This window comes from Megascapheus bottae, chromosome X, assembly GCF_031878675.1.
Source record: "Megascapheus bottae isolate mThoBot1 chromosome X, mThoBot2.hap1, whole genome shotgun sequence".
NCBI classification, from domain to species: Eukaryota; Metazoa; Chordata; class Mammalia; order Rodentia; family Geomyidae; genus Megascapheus; species Megascapheus bottae.
The window spans coordinates 32,633,626-32,649,237 of NC_143547.1; the positions used below are offsets into that span (position 1 = coordinate 32,633,626).

Here is a 15,612-nt window from a genome sequence, read left to right on the forward strand (position 1 = left end):
TGTTTGTTTTTGTCCGTGTGTCTGTATGTCTCTATGTGTGTTTCTGTCTTGTCTGTGTGACTGTGTGTCTCTGTGTGTCTATGTGTGTCTGTATGTGTGTCTATGTCTATCTGTGTGTGTCTGTGTGTCTGTCTGTGTATCTCTCTGTGTATCTGTGTTTGTGTGTGTCTGTGTTTCTCTGTATCTCTGTGTGTCTCTGTGTTTCTGTGTCTCTCTATGTGTGTCTTTCTGTGGGTGTGCCTGTGTTTGTGTGTCTGTGTTGGTCTGTGTGTCTGTGTGTTACTCTGTGTGTCTGTGCTTGTCTCTGTGACTGTGTGACTGTTTGTGTATCTGTGTGTCTGTGTGTGTCTGGGAGTCTGTTTGTCTGTCTGTGTGTCTTTGTGTGTGTCTGAGTGTCTCTGTGTGTGTGTGTCTGTGTTTCTGTGTGTCTCTGTGTGTGTGTCTGTGTCTATGTCTGTGTGTCTATCGATGTTTGTGGGTGTGTCTGTGTATCTGACTGTGTGTCTGTGTATGTCTCTGTGTGTCTGTATGTCTAGATTTGTGTCTGTGTGTCTGTTTGCCTGTGTGTCTGTGTGTGTCTGTGTCTGTCTCTGTGTGTGTCTGTGTGTGTTTGTGTGTATGTCTGTGTGTTTATGTGTCTGTCTCTGTGTGTGTTTGCATGTCTGTACCTGGCTGTGTGTCACTGTGTCTGACTGTGTGTCTGTGAGTTTATCTGTGTGTATTTGTGTGTGTGTGTGCCTATGTCTATGTCTGTGTCTGTGTGTGTGTCCGTGTGTGTGTCTGTGTCTGTATGTCTATGCATCTGTCTGTATCTGTGTGTGTCTATGTGTCTATCTGTGTGTGTCTGTGTATCTGTCTGTGTATCTGTGTTTGTTTGTGTCCATGTGTCTGTCTGTGTGTCTGTGTGTCTCTCTAGGTTTCTCTGTGTCTGTCTGCGTGATTGTGTGTCTGTGTATCTGTAAATCTGTCTGTATGTCAGTGTGTGTCTATCTGTGTGTGTCTGTGCCTCTGGGTCTGTGTATCTGTGTTTGTGTGTATCTGTGTTTCTGTGTCGTGTCTGTGTGTCAGTGCGTGTGTGATTATGTGTCTGTCTGTGTTTGTGTCTGTGTCTATGTGTCTGGGTGTGTGTCTTTGTGTGTGTGTGTGTGTGTGTGTCTGTGTGTCTGTATGTCTGAGTGTGTGTCTGTATGTCTGAGTGTGTATCTGTGTGTGTCTCTGTTTCTGTCTGTCTGTGTATGTGTGTCTGTGTATCTGTGTCTGCCTATATGTCTGTGTGTGTCTCTGTGTCTGTGTCTGTGTCTCTGTGTCTGTATCTGTGTGTCTGGGTTTCTGGGTTTATGCCTGTGTGTCTGTGTCTGTATCTGTGTCTGTGTGGGTTTGGCTGTCTGATTGTGTGTGTGTGTGTGTGTGTGTGTGTGTCTGTCTGTCTGTCTGTCTAGGAGTCTATGTGTCTGTGTGTCTTTGTGTCTCTGTGTGTGTGTCTGTGTGTGTATCTGTGAGTCTGTCGGTGTGTCTGTGTCTCTCTCTGTGGGTCTGTCTGTGTGTCAGTGACTGTGTGATTTTGTGTCTGTCTGTGATTGTGTCTGCGTGTCTGTGTGTCTGTGTGGGTCTTTCTGTGTGTCTGTGTGTGTCTGTTTGTATGTCTGCATGTGTGTCTGTGTTAATGTCTGTGATTGTGAATGTGTGTCTATGTGTCTGTACGTCTGTGCATGTCTCTGTGACTGTGGGTCTGTATCTTCATGTCTGGGTTTCTGGGTTTATGTCTGTGTGTCTGTCTATCTGACTGTATATCTGTGTGTGTGTCTGATTGGGTGTCTTTTTGTGTGTCTTTGTGTGTGTCTTGTGAATGTGTATGTTTCTCTGTGTCTGTCTGTCTGCATGTCTGTGTGTCTGTCTGTGTGTCTGTGTCTGCATGACTGACTGTCTGGGTGTGTGACTGTGTGTCTGTCTGGGAGTCTGTGTTTCTGTGTGTGGGTGAGTGTGTGTCTTGTTTCTGTTTGTGTCTGCGTGTCTGTGTGTCCCTGTGTTTGTCTGTCTGCCTGTCTGTCTATGTGTGTGTTTGTGTGGGTCCGTCTGTCTGTTTGCCTGTATGTCTGTGTGTCTATGACTGTATGTGTGTCTGCGTGTCTCTGACTGTATGTGTGTCTGCGTGTCTGTGTTTCTCTCTGTGTGCCTGTGTCTGTGTGACTGTGTGTGTGTGTGTGTGTGTGTGTCTGTGTGCCTGTCTGTCTGGGAGTCTGTGTGTCTGTCTTGGAGTCTGTGTGTTTCTGGGTGTGTGTGTGTATCTTGTTTCTGTATTTTAGTGTGTGTCTGTGTGTCTCTGTGTTTGTATGTCTGTGTGTATGTCTGTGTGTCTGTCTATGTGTGTGTTTCTGTGTGAGCGTCCGTGTGTCTGTTTGTATCTGTTTGTCTGTGTGTATTTGTGTCTGTGTATCTGTGTATGTGTCTGTATGTCTGCGTGTGTCTATGTGTCAGTCTGCGTCTGTATCTGTGTCTGAGTGTGTTGGGTGTCTGATTGTGTGTGTGTCTGTGTTTGTCTGTGTGTCTGTCTGGAAGTCTATGTGTCCGTGTGTGTGTGTGTGTCTGTGTGTCTGTCTGGGAGTCTATGTCTCTGTGTGTCTGTGTGTCTGGGTGTGTTTCTTGGTGTCTGTCTGTGTGTGTCTGTGTGTGTGTGTGTGTGTGTGTGTGTGTGTGTGTATCTGCGTGTCTATGTTTGTTTCTGTGAGTCTGTGTCTGTATGATTGTCTGTCTGGGTATGTGTCTGTGGATCTGTGTGTCTGTCTGGGAGTCTGTTTGTCTGAGAGTCTGTGTCTTTCTGGGTGTGTGTGTGTGTGTTTCTCTTGTTACTGTTTGTGTCTGTGTGTCTCTGTGTTTGTCTGTGTGTGTGTGTGTCTGTCTGTCTGTCTATGTGTGGATTTCTGTGTGTGCATCCATGTGCCTGTGTGTCTGTGTGTATCTGTTTGCCTGTGTGTATATACGTCTGTGTGTCTAGGTGTCATTCTGTGTCTGTATCTGTGTCTGTGTGTGGGGGGTGTCTGATTATGAGTGTGTGTGTGTGTGTGTGTGTGTGTGTGTCTATCTGTCTGTCTGTCTGGGAGTCTATGTGTCTGTGTGTCTTTGTGTCTCTGTGTGTGTGTCTGTGTGTGTCTGTGTGTGTATCTGTGTGTCTGTTGGTGTGTCTGTGTGTGTCTCTCTGTGTGTCTGTCTGTGTGTCAGTGTGTGTGTGATTATGTGTCTGTCTGTGTTTGTGTCTATATGTGTGTCTGTGTGTGTGTCTTTGTGTGTGTCTGAGTATGTGTGTCTATTTGTATGTCTGTGTGTGTCTGTGTGTGTCTGTGTGTGTGTGTGTCTGCATGTCTGTGTTTCCCTCTGTGTGTCTGTGTCTCCGTGACTGTCTGTCTGGGTGTGTGTCTCTGTGTCTGTGTGACTGTATGTCTCTCTGGGAGTCAGTGTGTTTCTGTGTGTGTGTGTGTGTCTTGTTTCTGTTTGTGTCTGTGTGTCTCTGTGTTTGTCTGTCTGTGTGTATGTCTGTGTGTATGTCTATGTGTGTGTTTCTGTGTGAGCGCCCGTGAGTCTGTCTGTGTGTCTGTGTGATCTGTTTGTCTGTGTGTGTTTGTGTCTGTGTGTCTGTGTATCTGTGTGTCTGTGTCTGTGTGTCTGTATGTCTGTGTGTTTCTATGTGTCTGTCTGTGTCTGTATCTGTGTCTGAGTGTGTGGGTGTCTGAGTGTGTGTGTGTGTCTGTGTGTGTGTGTGTTTCTCTGTGTGTCTCTCTGGGAATCTATGTGTGTCTGTGTGTCTTTGTGTCTGTGTATGTGTGTATATATGTGTGCCTGTCAGTGTGTCTGTATGTGTATCACTCTGTGTCTGTCAGTCCGTGTGTGATTAAGTGTCTGTCTGTGTTTGTGTATGTGTGTGTGTCTTTGTGCATATCTGTGTGTCTGTGTATGTGTGTCTGTTTGTATGTCTGTGTGTGTCTGTCTGTCTGTCTGTGTGTGTCTGTGTCTCTCTGTGTTTGTGTATGTGTGTCTCTGTACCTGTGACTACGAGTCTGTCTGTACATATGTGTGTGTCTCTATGTCTGTGTGTGTGTGTGTGTATCTGTATCTGTGTGTCTGGGTTTCTGGGTTTATGTCTGTGTGTCTGTCTGTCTGTGTCTGTCTGTGTATCTGTGTGAGTATCTGACTGAGAGACTTTGTGTTTGTCCTTGTGGGTATCCTTGTGTGTGTCTGTGTGTCTGTGTATCTGTCTGTGTGTCTATGTTTGTTTGAGTCTGTGTGTCTGTGTGTCTGTCTGTGTTTCTGTGTGTCTGCATGTGTTTCTCTGTGCCTGTCTGTGTCTATGTGTCTCTCTGTGTGCATCTGTGTCTCTGTGTTTCTCTCTTTGTGTCTGTGTCTGAGTGACTGTCTGTCTGGGAGTCTGTATGTTTCTGGGTGTGTGTTTGTGTCTTGTTTCTGTTTGTGTCTGTGTTTCTATGTGTCTCTGTGCTGTCTGTGTGTCTATGTGTATACTTCTGTGTTTGCGTCCGTGTGTCTGTTGTCTGTGTGTCTCTGTGTATCTTTTTGTCTGTGTGTGTGTCGGTATCTGTGTGTCTGTATGTCTGTGTGTCTATGTGTCTGTCTGTGCCTGTATCTGTGTCTGTATGTGTATGGCTGTGTGTATTTGTTTCTGTGTGTCTGTGTCTGTGTGTCTGTATATCTGTGTGTGTCTATGTGTATGTCAGGGTCTGTATCTGTGTCTGTGTGTGTGTCTGTCTCATTGTGCTTGTGTCTGTGTGTCAGTGTCTGTGTGTCTGTCTGGGTGTCTATGTGTCTGTGTGTCTGTCTATGTGTCCATGGCTCTTTGTGTTTCTGTGTGTGTGACTGTGTGTGTGTCTCTGTGTGTCTGTCTGTGTGTCAGTGCGTGTGCAATTATGTGTCTGTCTTTGTGTCTGTATGTGCCTTTGTGTGAGTCTGTGTGTGTCTATGTGTGTCTGTGTGTGTGAGTGTCTGTGTTTCTGTCTGTGTCGGTGTATGTGTATCTGTGTCTCTATATCTGTTTGTCTGTGTATGTGTGCCTGTGTGTGTGTCTGTGTATGTGTGTCTGTTTGTATGTCTGTGTGTGACTATGTGTGTGTGTGTGTGAGTGTCTGTGTTTCTGTCTGTGTATGTGTATGTGTGTCTGTATTTGTGTCTATGTATCTGTCTGTACATCTGTGTGTGTCTCTGTGTCTGTGTGTCTGGGTTTCTGGGTTTATGTCTGTGTGTCGTCTGTCTGTGTCTGCCTGTGTGTCTTTGTGTGTGTCTGAGTGTCTGTGTTTCTGTGTGTCTCTGTGTTTGTCTGTCTGTGTGTGCGTCTTTGTGTCTGTGTGTATCTGTTTGTCTGTGTGAATTTGTGCCTGTGTGTCTGTATGTCTCTGTGTGTCTATGTGTCTGTTTGTGTCTGTATCTGTCTGTGGGTGTGTGGCAGTGTGTATTTGTTTCTGTTTGTCTGTGTCTGTGTGCCTGTATGTCTGTGTGTATCTATATGTCCTCAACTCTTCAGACTCCATACCTGCCTCCCACTACCTGGATCACGCACTTGGGCCTTTCTTTCTCAGTCTTTGAGATTTCCCAAGGCTACAGCCAATATAGGCACAGCACCTCTGTGTTTTTTTCCCTGTGTGTGGTATCAAAGAATGTATTCCAGTCTTGCACAGTAGGCAAGCACTATATCACTAGGCCACATGAATGGCCCAGGGTTGTAGGTGTTAATTTTTATTATCACCACTTAGATATTATCTTTGAGGGGTAAGTGTGCTTGCTATCTTAGTCACTTTCCATACATGGAAATTATTCCTGCAAACAGAGAGGCTTTTTTTTCTTTGAGAACACTTCTAGAAGGAATCTTCTCAGTTTTCTGTCAAGGTTGAGTGTGCAGGATTTTCCCTTGGTAGTAAAAGGATCTCAGTGTGGACTAAAGTTTCCTGTTTGTGTTGTGATTCTTTTTTTGTTCCTCTTCATACTATATGTGTCCTCAGTCATGACATACACCTGTGTGCTGGAATCCATAATTAATGATTCATTTCATTTTTGTATTTCTTAGTTTCAATGAATGTGCCATCCATCTGGCTTGCCCCTGGGTGTGTATGTACCTGTTTCTATGTTCATGTATGTCCCCTTGACATGTTTGGTTTGTCTTCACTTTCTGAGACAAACTGACCCTCTCAGCTTGTTATCACTGCCTCCCACCACCTGGATGCCACCTAGAGGTCACTAGTGGAAACTCACAGAAGTGGCTGGTGGTGAGATATTTTCAATTCTACTTTTTGATATGAGCTGGGATGAGTTCTAGGACTTGATTGTTAATTCATGCTTTCTTTCCTAATTAGTTTCTGTGGTTTGTATTTCTACAACTTCATATACACTAATCTTTCAGGTATCTTTTACTTTGTGGTTCATTGTTTCTAAAAATTTCATAGCTACTTAAATCCCCCAAAAACTAAATGGAAAAAAAACACTATAATGCCATTAGAAAGTAAAAAGTGGGCTAAAGATAACAATAGATGCTGGTAGGGAGGAGGACACAGGGAATGTTACTACATTGTTGGTAGGAGTGTAAACTTCAACCATTATGGAAAGCAGTATGGAGATTCCTCAAAAACTTATCAGGAACACCTGAGTCACAGCACTACTTCCGGTTTTCAGGTCGCTAAATGGAGATAAGTGTCTCACCAACTTTAGTGAGCGAGTTGACTTTGAACTGAGATCATCAGATCTCAGCCTCCTGAGTAGCTAGGAATACACACATGAGCCGTGTCTGCCAGATCGTGTGCATTGCTCCTGTGCTTACTTTTGCTCAAGGCTCACAGTCTACTACCTGATCCAAAATGTCATTTCCTGACTTTTCAGTATATGTGATACTGAGGAATCCAACCCAGGGCTTCAAGCACACTAGGCAAGAACGCTTCCAGTAAGCCATACGCCACCCCAGGCCCTTTGTTCTTGAGGTCTATTAGGTTGTGATGAGACCATTGCTCTCCAAAGGCCTCCTGGATTCCAGAGATGTACCTGGCCAGCGGTGCTGTGGTCTGATGATGACCCTCTCTGAGAACTGGAGGCCAGAGGAGTGGAGAGCCCTGACCTGTCCTTCTTCCTGTCACTGAACTGGGCAGTTCTCCATAGATTTTGACATCTATCCTCTCATCTGAGCTCCCAAAAGCCCCTTTATAAAGAAGTGCTGTAGCAGATATTATATCATTTCTGTCTATTTTCATGGCCAGCTTGTCCCTTGGCTCCAGGCTGAATAGAGTGTGGCTACCCTGTCTTGATTCTGCAGCATTGCAAACTCCTGGACACAGCAGGCATTTGTAGGGAACCTCTCCCATTTCACCCTGCCCATCCATTCCTCTGCAATTGGGAAAAGCTGGAAGTCAGTGTGGTGGCTGAAGGGGAGTGTACTGCCTAGCTCTTGCTTTGGGACACTTCTCAAAGGAGAGGATCACTCCAGAGCTCTCAGTGTTTTCTCAGCACTGCTCCAACAGAACACTCTCGAGGACACAGGAAGAGAATATCCTTGGCTGGCTTGCTCAATCCTACTGTGGTGTGTGGTTAGCTGCATTTATTTTCTTGATGTATGAATGCATGCTTGAATCTTTCCATTGGTAATTGTTTAATTAATATGGTAGTACTATATAGGCCAGAAAAGCTTTTGAATCATTATTGTTGTATGTAGTTGTTTTGTTCTCTGTTTTTGTGACAAACCTCATTCATGAATCATCCTCTCTTCTGCAAGAGGAATATGTCTACTTATTGACACACATACATCCTTCATATACATTTACATATGTTTTGTCTTGCTTTAATGCTTTATTAATATATGCAAAATTACTATGCATATATTAATAAAAAATTCAATCCAATTTGAATCTTTCCATCTTTCTCAAGTTGACACAAAAATATACTTTAATTTTAGAAATTTGAATATGCAAGATAACATCAGTGGACAATGAAAGGAAGATCTATCCGTAAATCTCCGCTAGCTTTACTTGCCAATACATTCCTTATGTACTTAGACATTCATGTCAAAGTTAACCATAAACTCATTGTTAAAGCCAAAAATAGCCATCCTTCATATCTATAAATTCACTCTCCTTGTAACTGATTCTTGTAATCATTATAAACTTTTCCTCTTCCTCTAATTCTTTACAAAGTAAATCTCAAAGATGAGAGATCTTTTAGGTCATAAAGTTTATAATACTTATAGAAGTCACCCTGTTTATGTCCCGATTTGATTCTCAACACCAGTAGATTCCTTCCGATCCAGGCTGCTGCCTGCAACAATGCCAAGCTCCATCAATGGCAGCAGTCTAGCAAGGCCCTGTGAAGTAGGAGAGCTTCTGGATCCTCTCAGCATAGTATCTTCTCTTAGTCACTGCATCATAAACTTGCATTTACATATGTCTTTCTCTAACTAGACTATTAGATTTTTAAGGGCAGGAACCATACCTTGTTCTGTCAAAAAGCCACACCACATACATACATTTGCCAAATTAACTGATTAAGAATGTCTGTGTGCCAAGAGAGTCTACACTGATGACACAATAAATATAGAGCTGCATAAGGAAGTGATATTCCTCCTGTTCCTGTGGAAAGAAGATGAGTGCCAGAGCCAGTGTGGTGGCTCATACTTATAATTCTAGCCACGTGGCTGGTGGGAAGGAGGGGTTCTGAGCTCAGAGGATAGAGCTACTGTGGGCCATGATATTGTCTCTAAAAAGGAAGTTGATCACCATGGTTGTACTTCTCATCTCAGCTACAGTAGGATCCAAATACATGATCAGGGAGGAGGGGAGACCTTATCTCCCAAACAATCAGTGCCAAAAGGAGTATTCACTTTAAAGAATTTACTTTAACCATTCCATTATCACTCCCATGTTACCTTGATTTATTACATATGTTTAATTAGTTACATTGTTATTTTTACTTAAAAATATTTCTTAATAGCTGGCCATGGTGGCTCATGCCTGTAATCCTACTGAATCAGGGGGCTGAGATCTAAGGATCATGGTTCAATGCCAGCCTGGGCACTAAAGAACACGAGACTCTTATCTCCAATTAAACACTAGAAAATGGGAAGTGGGGCCCAGGCTCAAGGGTGGTAGCCTTCAGCTGAAGAGAACAGGGAGAATGCCTGGATCCAGGTGACTGGAGATATCCATGAGGTGAAGAGCTCATGGACAGCGCCCAGACCCAGAGTTCAAGTCCCATGACCTACAAAAAATTACTAAGGTCAGAAAAATATTCTAAGACAGCCTTGTTACTATAGGAAAAGAATGAGGTGTTAGAAAATCATTTAGAAATCTTAAGAATTATAGCATTCCCATACCCAAAACTGGTATCAGCTCCATTTACGTTGTTATAAGATTTAGTAACTTTCATTGAAACTTTCGGTTTGAACCTACATTGTGTGTGTGTGTGTGTGTGTGTGTGTGTGTGTGTGTGTGTGTGTGTGTGCGTGCGTGCGCACGCGCACAAGTGCAATTTTTAAGGATGATGTGAAGCAGTAGAAACTGTCCTTAATCTTTGGTGCTCACCACAAGCACTGTATCACTTCATCCACATGTCTACTTCTTGATTTTTTTGGTATTTAGTTGGATATATGAGGCTCAAATCCAACCTGCCCTGGGTGCCTTTGATATGCAATCCTCAGATCTCACCCTCCAGAGTAGCTTGAATTACAGGTAGGAAACATCAGTGCTCTGCCATCATTCTTTTATTTAGGAAAAAACTTTGAAACAGTGTTTACCCTATGAAATCCCTTTTTTTTCCCTTTAAGTTTGTGTGGTTGATTTTTCTTCAGAAAGCCTGCCATGTCCTGACCTGTGTAGCCTGCCATATCTACCATCTTTTAATGCCTACATAACAAATATGGTCCTGATATTTTAAACATTTTATTTAATTATCAGCGTGACATATTGATTGATTTTATTTACATATGTAAAGCAGTGAGTGTATTTCTTCCACTCAAGTTTTTCTCCCATTTTCTGTCTCCAAATCCACTCTGCAAATTGCAAAGTTTATTTCTACCATATTGTCTTATGAATATCTCTTGCATTAGTTCACACTTTCTCCTTCTCACCATTTGCTTTTTTCCCTTCCCTTCTTAATTCAAGGAAACCTATATACAATATCCAACGTACCCAAATGACATACAGTGAAAACTGGGAAGAAATCATAGGGAAAACAAAGAAAATAGAAATATCTTCAGAGAGTACATTAAAAACAACAATTAGAGTGGTTGATATGACTGTTTGTTGGCATGACCATATGAGTGACTGCTGCATATGTTTGTTTTGTGAGACAGGGTATTGCCAACTTGCCCAGTTGTGTCCTGAACTGTCCACCCTCCACAACTGCCTCCCACTGACTGTGTTTCTCATCCACTGAAGTGGATTTTGGAAAAACCAAATCATTTTCCCTTTTTTGTCTATCCTGTGATTTCCACTAGATAATATCCTTAGATTGCTTTATCACTCATTGCACAATTTCTGGGTAAGTATATTTTACTGATATAAGTATACATGCATGAATCTTACCATCCGTAGGTGTTTATGAATATGGTACTCTCTGTGTGACCCAGGAAGTCTTGAGGCATTATTGCAGCCTGGCCTGTTCTTAGTGCTCAATGTGTGGTGTCCAGTGCATTTCTGTGCCAAGACACATTCATGGATCATACCCTTATCCACATGGAAAATGGACATGAGTTCTCCACGTTGACACACTTAACTACTTCATGCATACTTAAATATGATTTTCATTGATTATGTGTTTTTCCTTTGATTTGGTGAGAGTCTCTTCTTTTTTTCCCTTTTTTTCATATATTTTTATTGTAATTAATAGAAAGGTTACATGATATTTGCCAGATAGAAGGTGCATTAATTCACATACTTTGATACCCTTTCACATGTCTTGGTCCCCATTTCCCTCCCCCCGAGCCTGTCTGTTCTAGAGAAGGCCAGACCTCTCTTGATCTCAGCTGCCTCATTTCTGTGTAGGGATCACACACATGGACCCACCTTACCTTTCCTGAGCACTGAACTTGCAGCCCAAGCCCTTTCCTTGAGCTGTCTCAAGGCTAGTGCTCTAGCAATTGAGCCAAAGCACCACTCCCATCATTTTCTGAGTTTGGGGTACCAAGGATTGAATCCCAGCTCTTCCTTTATGCTAGGAAAGCAAATTAATACTAGTGTACACCACTGATCCATAGTTGTCTCCTTTATGTTACTTTTAGATTTTATTACCACCACTTGGATATAATCTCCAAGGCCTGATTTTGCTTGCTGTTTGAGTCAATTTGCACACCTAAGCTTGACCCATGCTTCCAATATGGCTTTTTTTCTTCAATTCACTGCTAGAGGGAATCTCTTGGAGTTTTTCTACCAGGTTGATTGTGCTGGAATTTCTCTTCGTAGTATAAGGATCCCAATGTGGACTACAGTTTCCTATTGATGTTGTGGTTATTTCTACTCTTTCTTCATCCTGTATGTGTTCTTTTTCTCATGGAATTGACCTGTGTGTTGGTATCCATAGTGAGTGATTTACTTGTATATTTCTCAAATTCAGTGCCTGTATCATCAATCTAACTTGCCCCTTTGGTGTGTATGTACATGTATTTCTGTGTTCATACATTTCTTATTACACACATAGACTTCACCCATGCTTCCAGTCTGGCTTTTGTCTTTTAGTACAGCTCTAAAGGGACACTTCCTGATTTTTTCTGTCCAATTGTTTGTGCAGAATTTTCTCCTCTTACTAGAAGTATCCCAGCATTTGTTAAAGTTTCCTGTTTCTGTTGTGGTTGTTTCTACTCTTTACTTCAAGCTGCATATATCCATTTAGGCATGGGATTTACCTGTGTGTTGACGTCCATAGTCAATGATTCATTCTTGTATTTCTTAATTTCTGTGTCTGTCTCAATGATCCTCCTTATGTGTCTCTGTATTCATATATTTCTTATTTACAATTTTGTTTTGTTTTAATTACTCAGCCGTGGTGTTTCTCCCTGCCAAAGTCAAAGCAGGAAACCACCAGTGTATTGTCACTGCCTTGCAGGACCTAGATGCCAAGTAGATGCCAGTAGTGAGGACTCACTGAAATGGCTTGTGGTGAGTCCTTCTCAATTCTCCTTAAGATCTGGCCTCATGTTTGAGCTCCAGAACATTCTCTATTTTCCCCCACTCCTGGAGCTTCTACTAAGGGACTGGGCACTGCTCTTGGATACATTTTTCTATGGCTAGAGCTCTATCACTTGAGCCACATCACCAATTCTGGCTTTTTCTGTGGAAGTGGTCCTGAGGAATCAAACCATAGCTTTGTGCAAGCAGTCTACCACTAGACAATGCTTCTAGCACCAGGACATTCTTTACTTGGTTTGTAATTCCAGTTTTCTTTCCAACTTAATTTCCGTGGGTTGTACTTCTATATCTACATTTGTACAGAGGTTACATGTATGTATACCTTTGTGTCTCATTGTTATTTCAAATTATTTCTTTTATTCCAGTCCCGGGGTTTGAAGTCAGGGCCAAAGCACTGTCCTTGGACATTTTCTATTTGTTTTTTTTGTTTGTTTGTTTTGTGCTCAAGGGTAGAGCTCTGCCACTTGAGTCACAATACCACTTCCACCTTTTTCTGTGTATATGGTCCTGAGGAATCAAACCCAGGTTTGTGCATGCTAGTTAAGCCCTCTACCACTAGGCTATGCTTCTGGCCCCTGAAATTATTTCTTAGTTGCCTATTTGTCCCAAAAGTCTTCAAGCATCCTTCTAGCCTTCCTTTTCCTCTTGTTTGATTGTTGGTGTCTGGTGTAGTTTTCCATCCAGTTTGCATCAACTCATCTCACCTTCCTCAGGGATTAAGTTTCAATATGATTTCTTGGAATTGTTCTATTTGCAACCTTATCTTCAGTTTTATATGATTGAATGTTGACATGACTGTATTAATGACTAATAGACACGAGGTTTGTTTTGGGAATCAGGGTAGAGTGATGTAGGCCAGGTGTGTTCTGAATTGTCCAGCCTCCACACCACAGCTGACTCCCAGTACCTGTGGGACTCTGTTTTTCCCCCACTGTTAGGATTTCAAGAAACACTATTCCTTTTTCTTTTTTTTCATTTTTGGTCTTTACTGTGATCATCATTAGACGATTTCCTTGGTTTGTCAATCTGGTATTCCAGATATGAACCTGGAAGGCTTGAAGCATATTTACAGCTTGGTTTTTACTTGGTGCCAATTTATTTTGTCTGGTGCAGCTTTTTTGAAAGTAGTTTGTTTTGGAATTTTTTCACAGCACTGTCTCTAACGAGTCAGGGAGGCTGGAGCTCTTCAGTTCAATTCTAGCACCCTGCAACTTTAGCCAGAGGACCAATTTCAGTTTTTTGGTGTTTAATTGGAGATACAGCATCTCATAGTCTTTTGTGGCTAGGCTGGCTTAGATCCATGATCCTCATATCTCAGTCTCTTGGGTAGCTAGGATTCTGGGCATGATCCATGAGCACCCTGCTAGGGTTTCTTCATATGAGTATATTTTATTTTTTATTTTTTTTGCCATACTTGGTCTTAAGCTCAGGGCATGAGCAATGTCCTTGGGCTTTCTCAAGGCCAGAGCTGTATCACTTGAGCCACAGCACCACTTCTGGCTTTTTTCTATGTATGTTGGACTGAGTCTTCGTGCATGCTAGGCAAGCACTCTACCACTAGGCCAAACTCCTGGCCACATATGACTCATTTTAAACCAATTTCCATGATGAAATTTAAAGGGGGAGGGAGCAACAAGGTGAGTCCCTGCCCACTTTTCTCAATTCAAGAAAATCACTGGAGAGATGACCATACTCTTAGAGATAGAGAAAGGGACTGATCCTCAAGAGCCTAGACCACTTACACCAGGACACATTCTGGCAGTTGGGGAGAGGGTAGAAAGCTGGGTACAGAGAAGGGTCCTGGTACACTGCAACTGAGCCACAAAGAATGTTATTTTCCCTTCCATATTTCATGGAATGGAAGGTCAAGAGAAGAACAACAGAAATGACTTCTTCCCATGTTAAATGAGGTTGACAAAGGGACCTGCATACAGTTTTCATTTTCTGAATGTCCTTGGGTTTGAACTCAGGGCCTGGGCACTGTCTCTGAGCTATTGTTGATCAAGGCTAGCAGTCTACCACCTGAGCTACAATGCCATTTACTGCCTTTTCAGTATATGTGGTACTGAGGAATCCAACCCAGGGCTTCATGCACACTAGGCAAGAACTATACCACTAAGCTATATGCCAGCCCAGGCTCTTTGTTCTTGAGGGCTATTAGGATGTGATGAGACCATTGGTCTCCAGAGGCCTCCTGGATCCCAGACATGTGCCTGGCCAGCTGTGCTGTGGTCTGATGATGACCCTCTCTGAGAACTGGAGGCCACAGGAATGGAGAGCCCTGACTTGTCCTTCTTCCTGTCACTGAGCTGGGCAGTTCTCCTTAGCTTTTGACTTCTATCCTCTCATCTGAGCTCCCAAAAGCCCCTGGATAAAGAAACGCTGTAGCAGATATTATATCATTTCTGTTTCTTTTCATGTCCGTCTCGGCCCATGGCTCCAGGCTGAGGACAGTGTGGCTACCCTGTCATGATTCTGCAACACTCCAACCCCTGGACACAGCAGGCATTTGTAGGAGCCTCTCCCATTCCACCATGCCCATCCATCCCTCTGCAGTTGGGAAAAGCTAGGAGTCAGTGTGGTGGCTGGAGGGGGAGTGTACTGCCCAGCTCTTGCTTTGGGACTCTTCTCAAAGGAGAGGACCGGTCCACCCCACTCTCGGGGTTCTCTCATCGCTGCCCCAACAGAGCAGCCTCGAGGACACAGGAAGAGGAAATAACAGCATTTGACCGATTCTGTTCAAAAGTGACTTTGGGCGACTTTCCGGGTGATCTTGGGTCAGAGTACTGGTCTCATCAAAGTTCCTCAAAGCCAGGTGTACTACTGTCCAGAGGATCTGTCCCTCAATGACCATCCTCATTTAAGTGGGAATCAGGGGTTCAGGATGCCCTGTGTTCTCTGGTCCACCAGAGGGCGACAGAGCACCTGCCTGTCAGCAGCAGCTCTCTCTCTAGAGAATGCAGGTTAACTCACCTGTTAACTCACACCTTCCATCAGCAATTCAACCTGCTGAGGGTCTTTACATTGTTTGTTGATGAAGGCTCTTTAGAGGGCACAAGCCAGCCTGTGATTATCAGAGACAATCCCTCTTTGTCTGTAATATGAAGCTCATTTTTCTTCCAGATATAGAAATTAATCCACAGGGTCTGGGAGTTTGGCCTAGTGGGGAGTGCTTGCCTAGTATACACAAAGATCCAATTTTGATTCCCTGTTACCACATATATAGAAAAAGAAGGAAGTGAAACTGGCTGAAGTGACCAGGACCTTGACTTGAAGCCCCAGGACTGGCAAAAAAAAAAAAAAAAAAGAAGAAAGAAATGAATCCCCGGGATTCTGCTAGCTGTTTAACACCTTTCCATGTAAAATTCATGATGTAACAGCAGTATTTCCAACGCCAGAGTCCTGCTTCATTCTGTCTAGATACATTGAGACATGGAGTACGTTGATGACCAATCATAAA

The 15,612-nt window shown here is 43.1% G+C and overlaps 1 pseudogene; it reads left to right on the forward strand.

Moving 5' to 3' along the window:
• Nucleotides 1-216: 216 nt before the first annotated feature.
• Nucleotides 217-6,070, forward strand: LOC150040768 (uncharacterized; annotated as a pseudogene).
• Nucleotides 6,071-15,612: the final 9,542 nt, after the last annotated feature.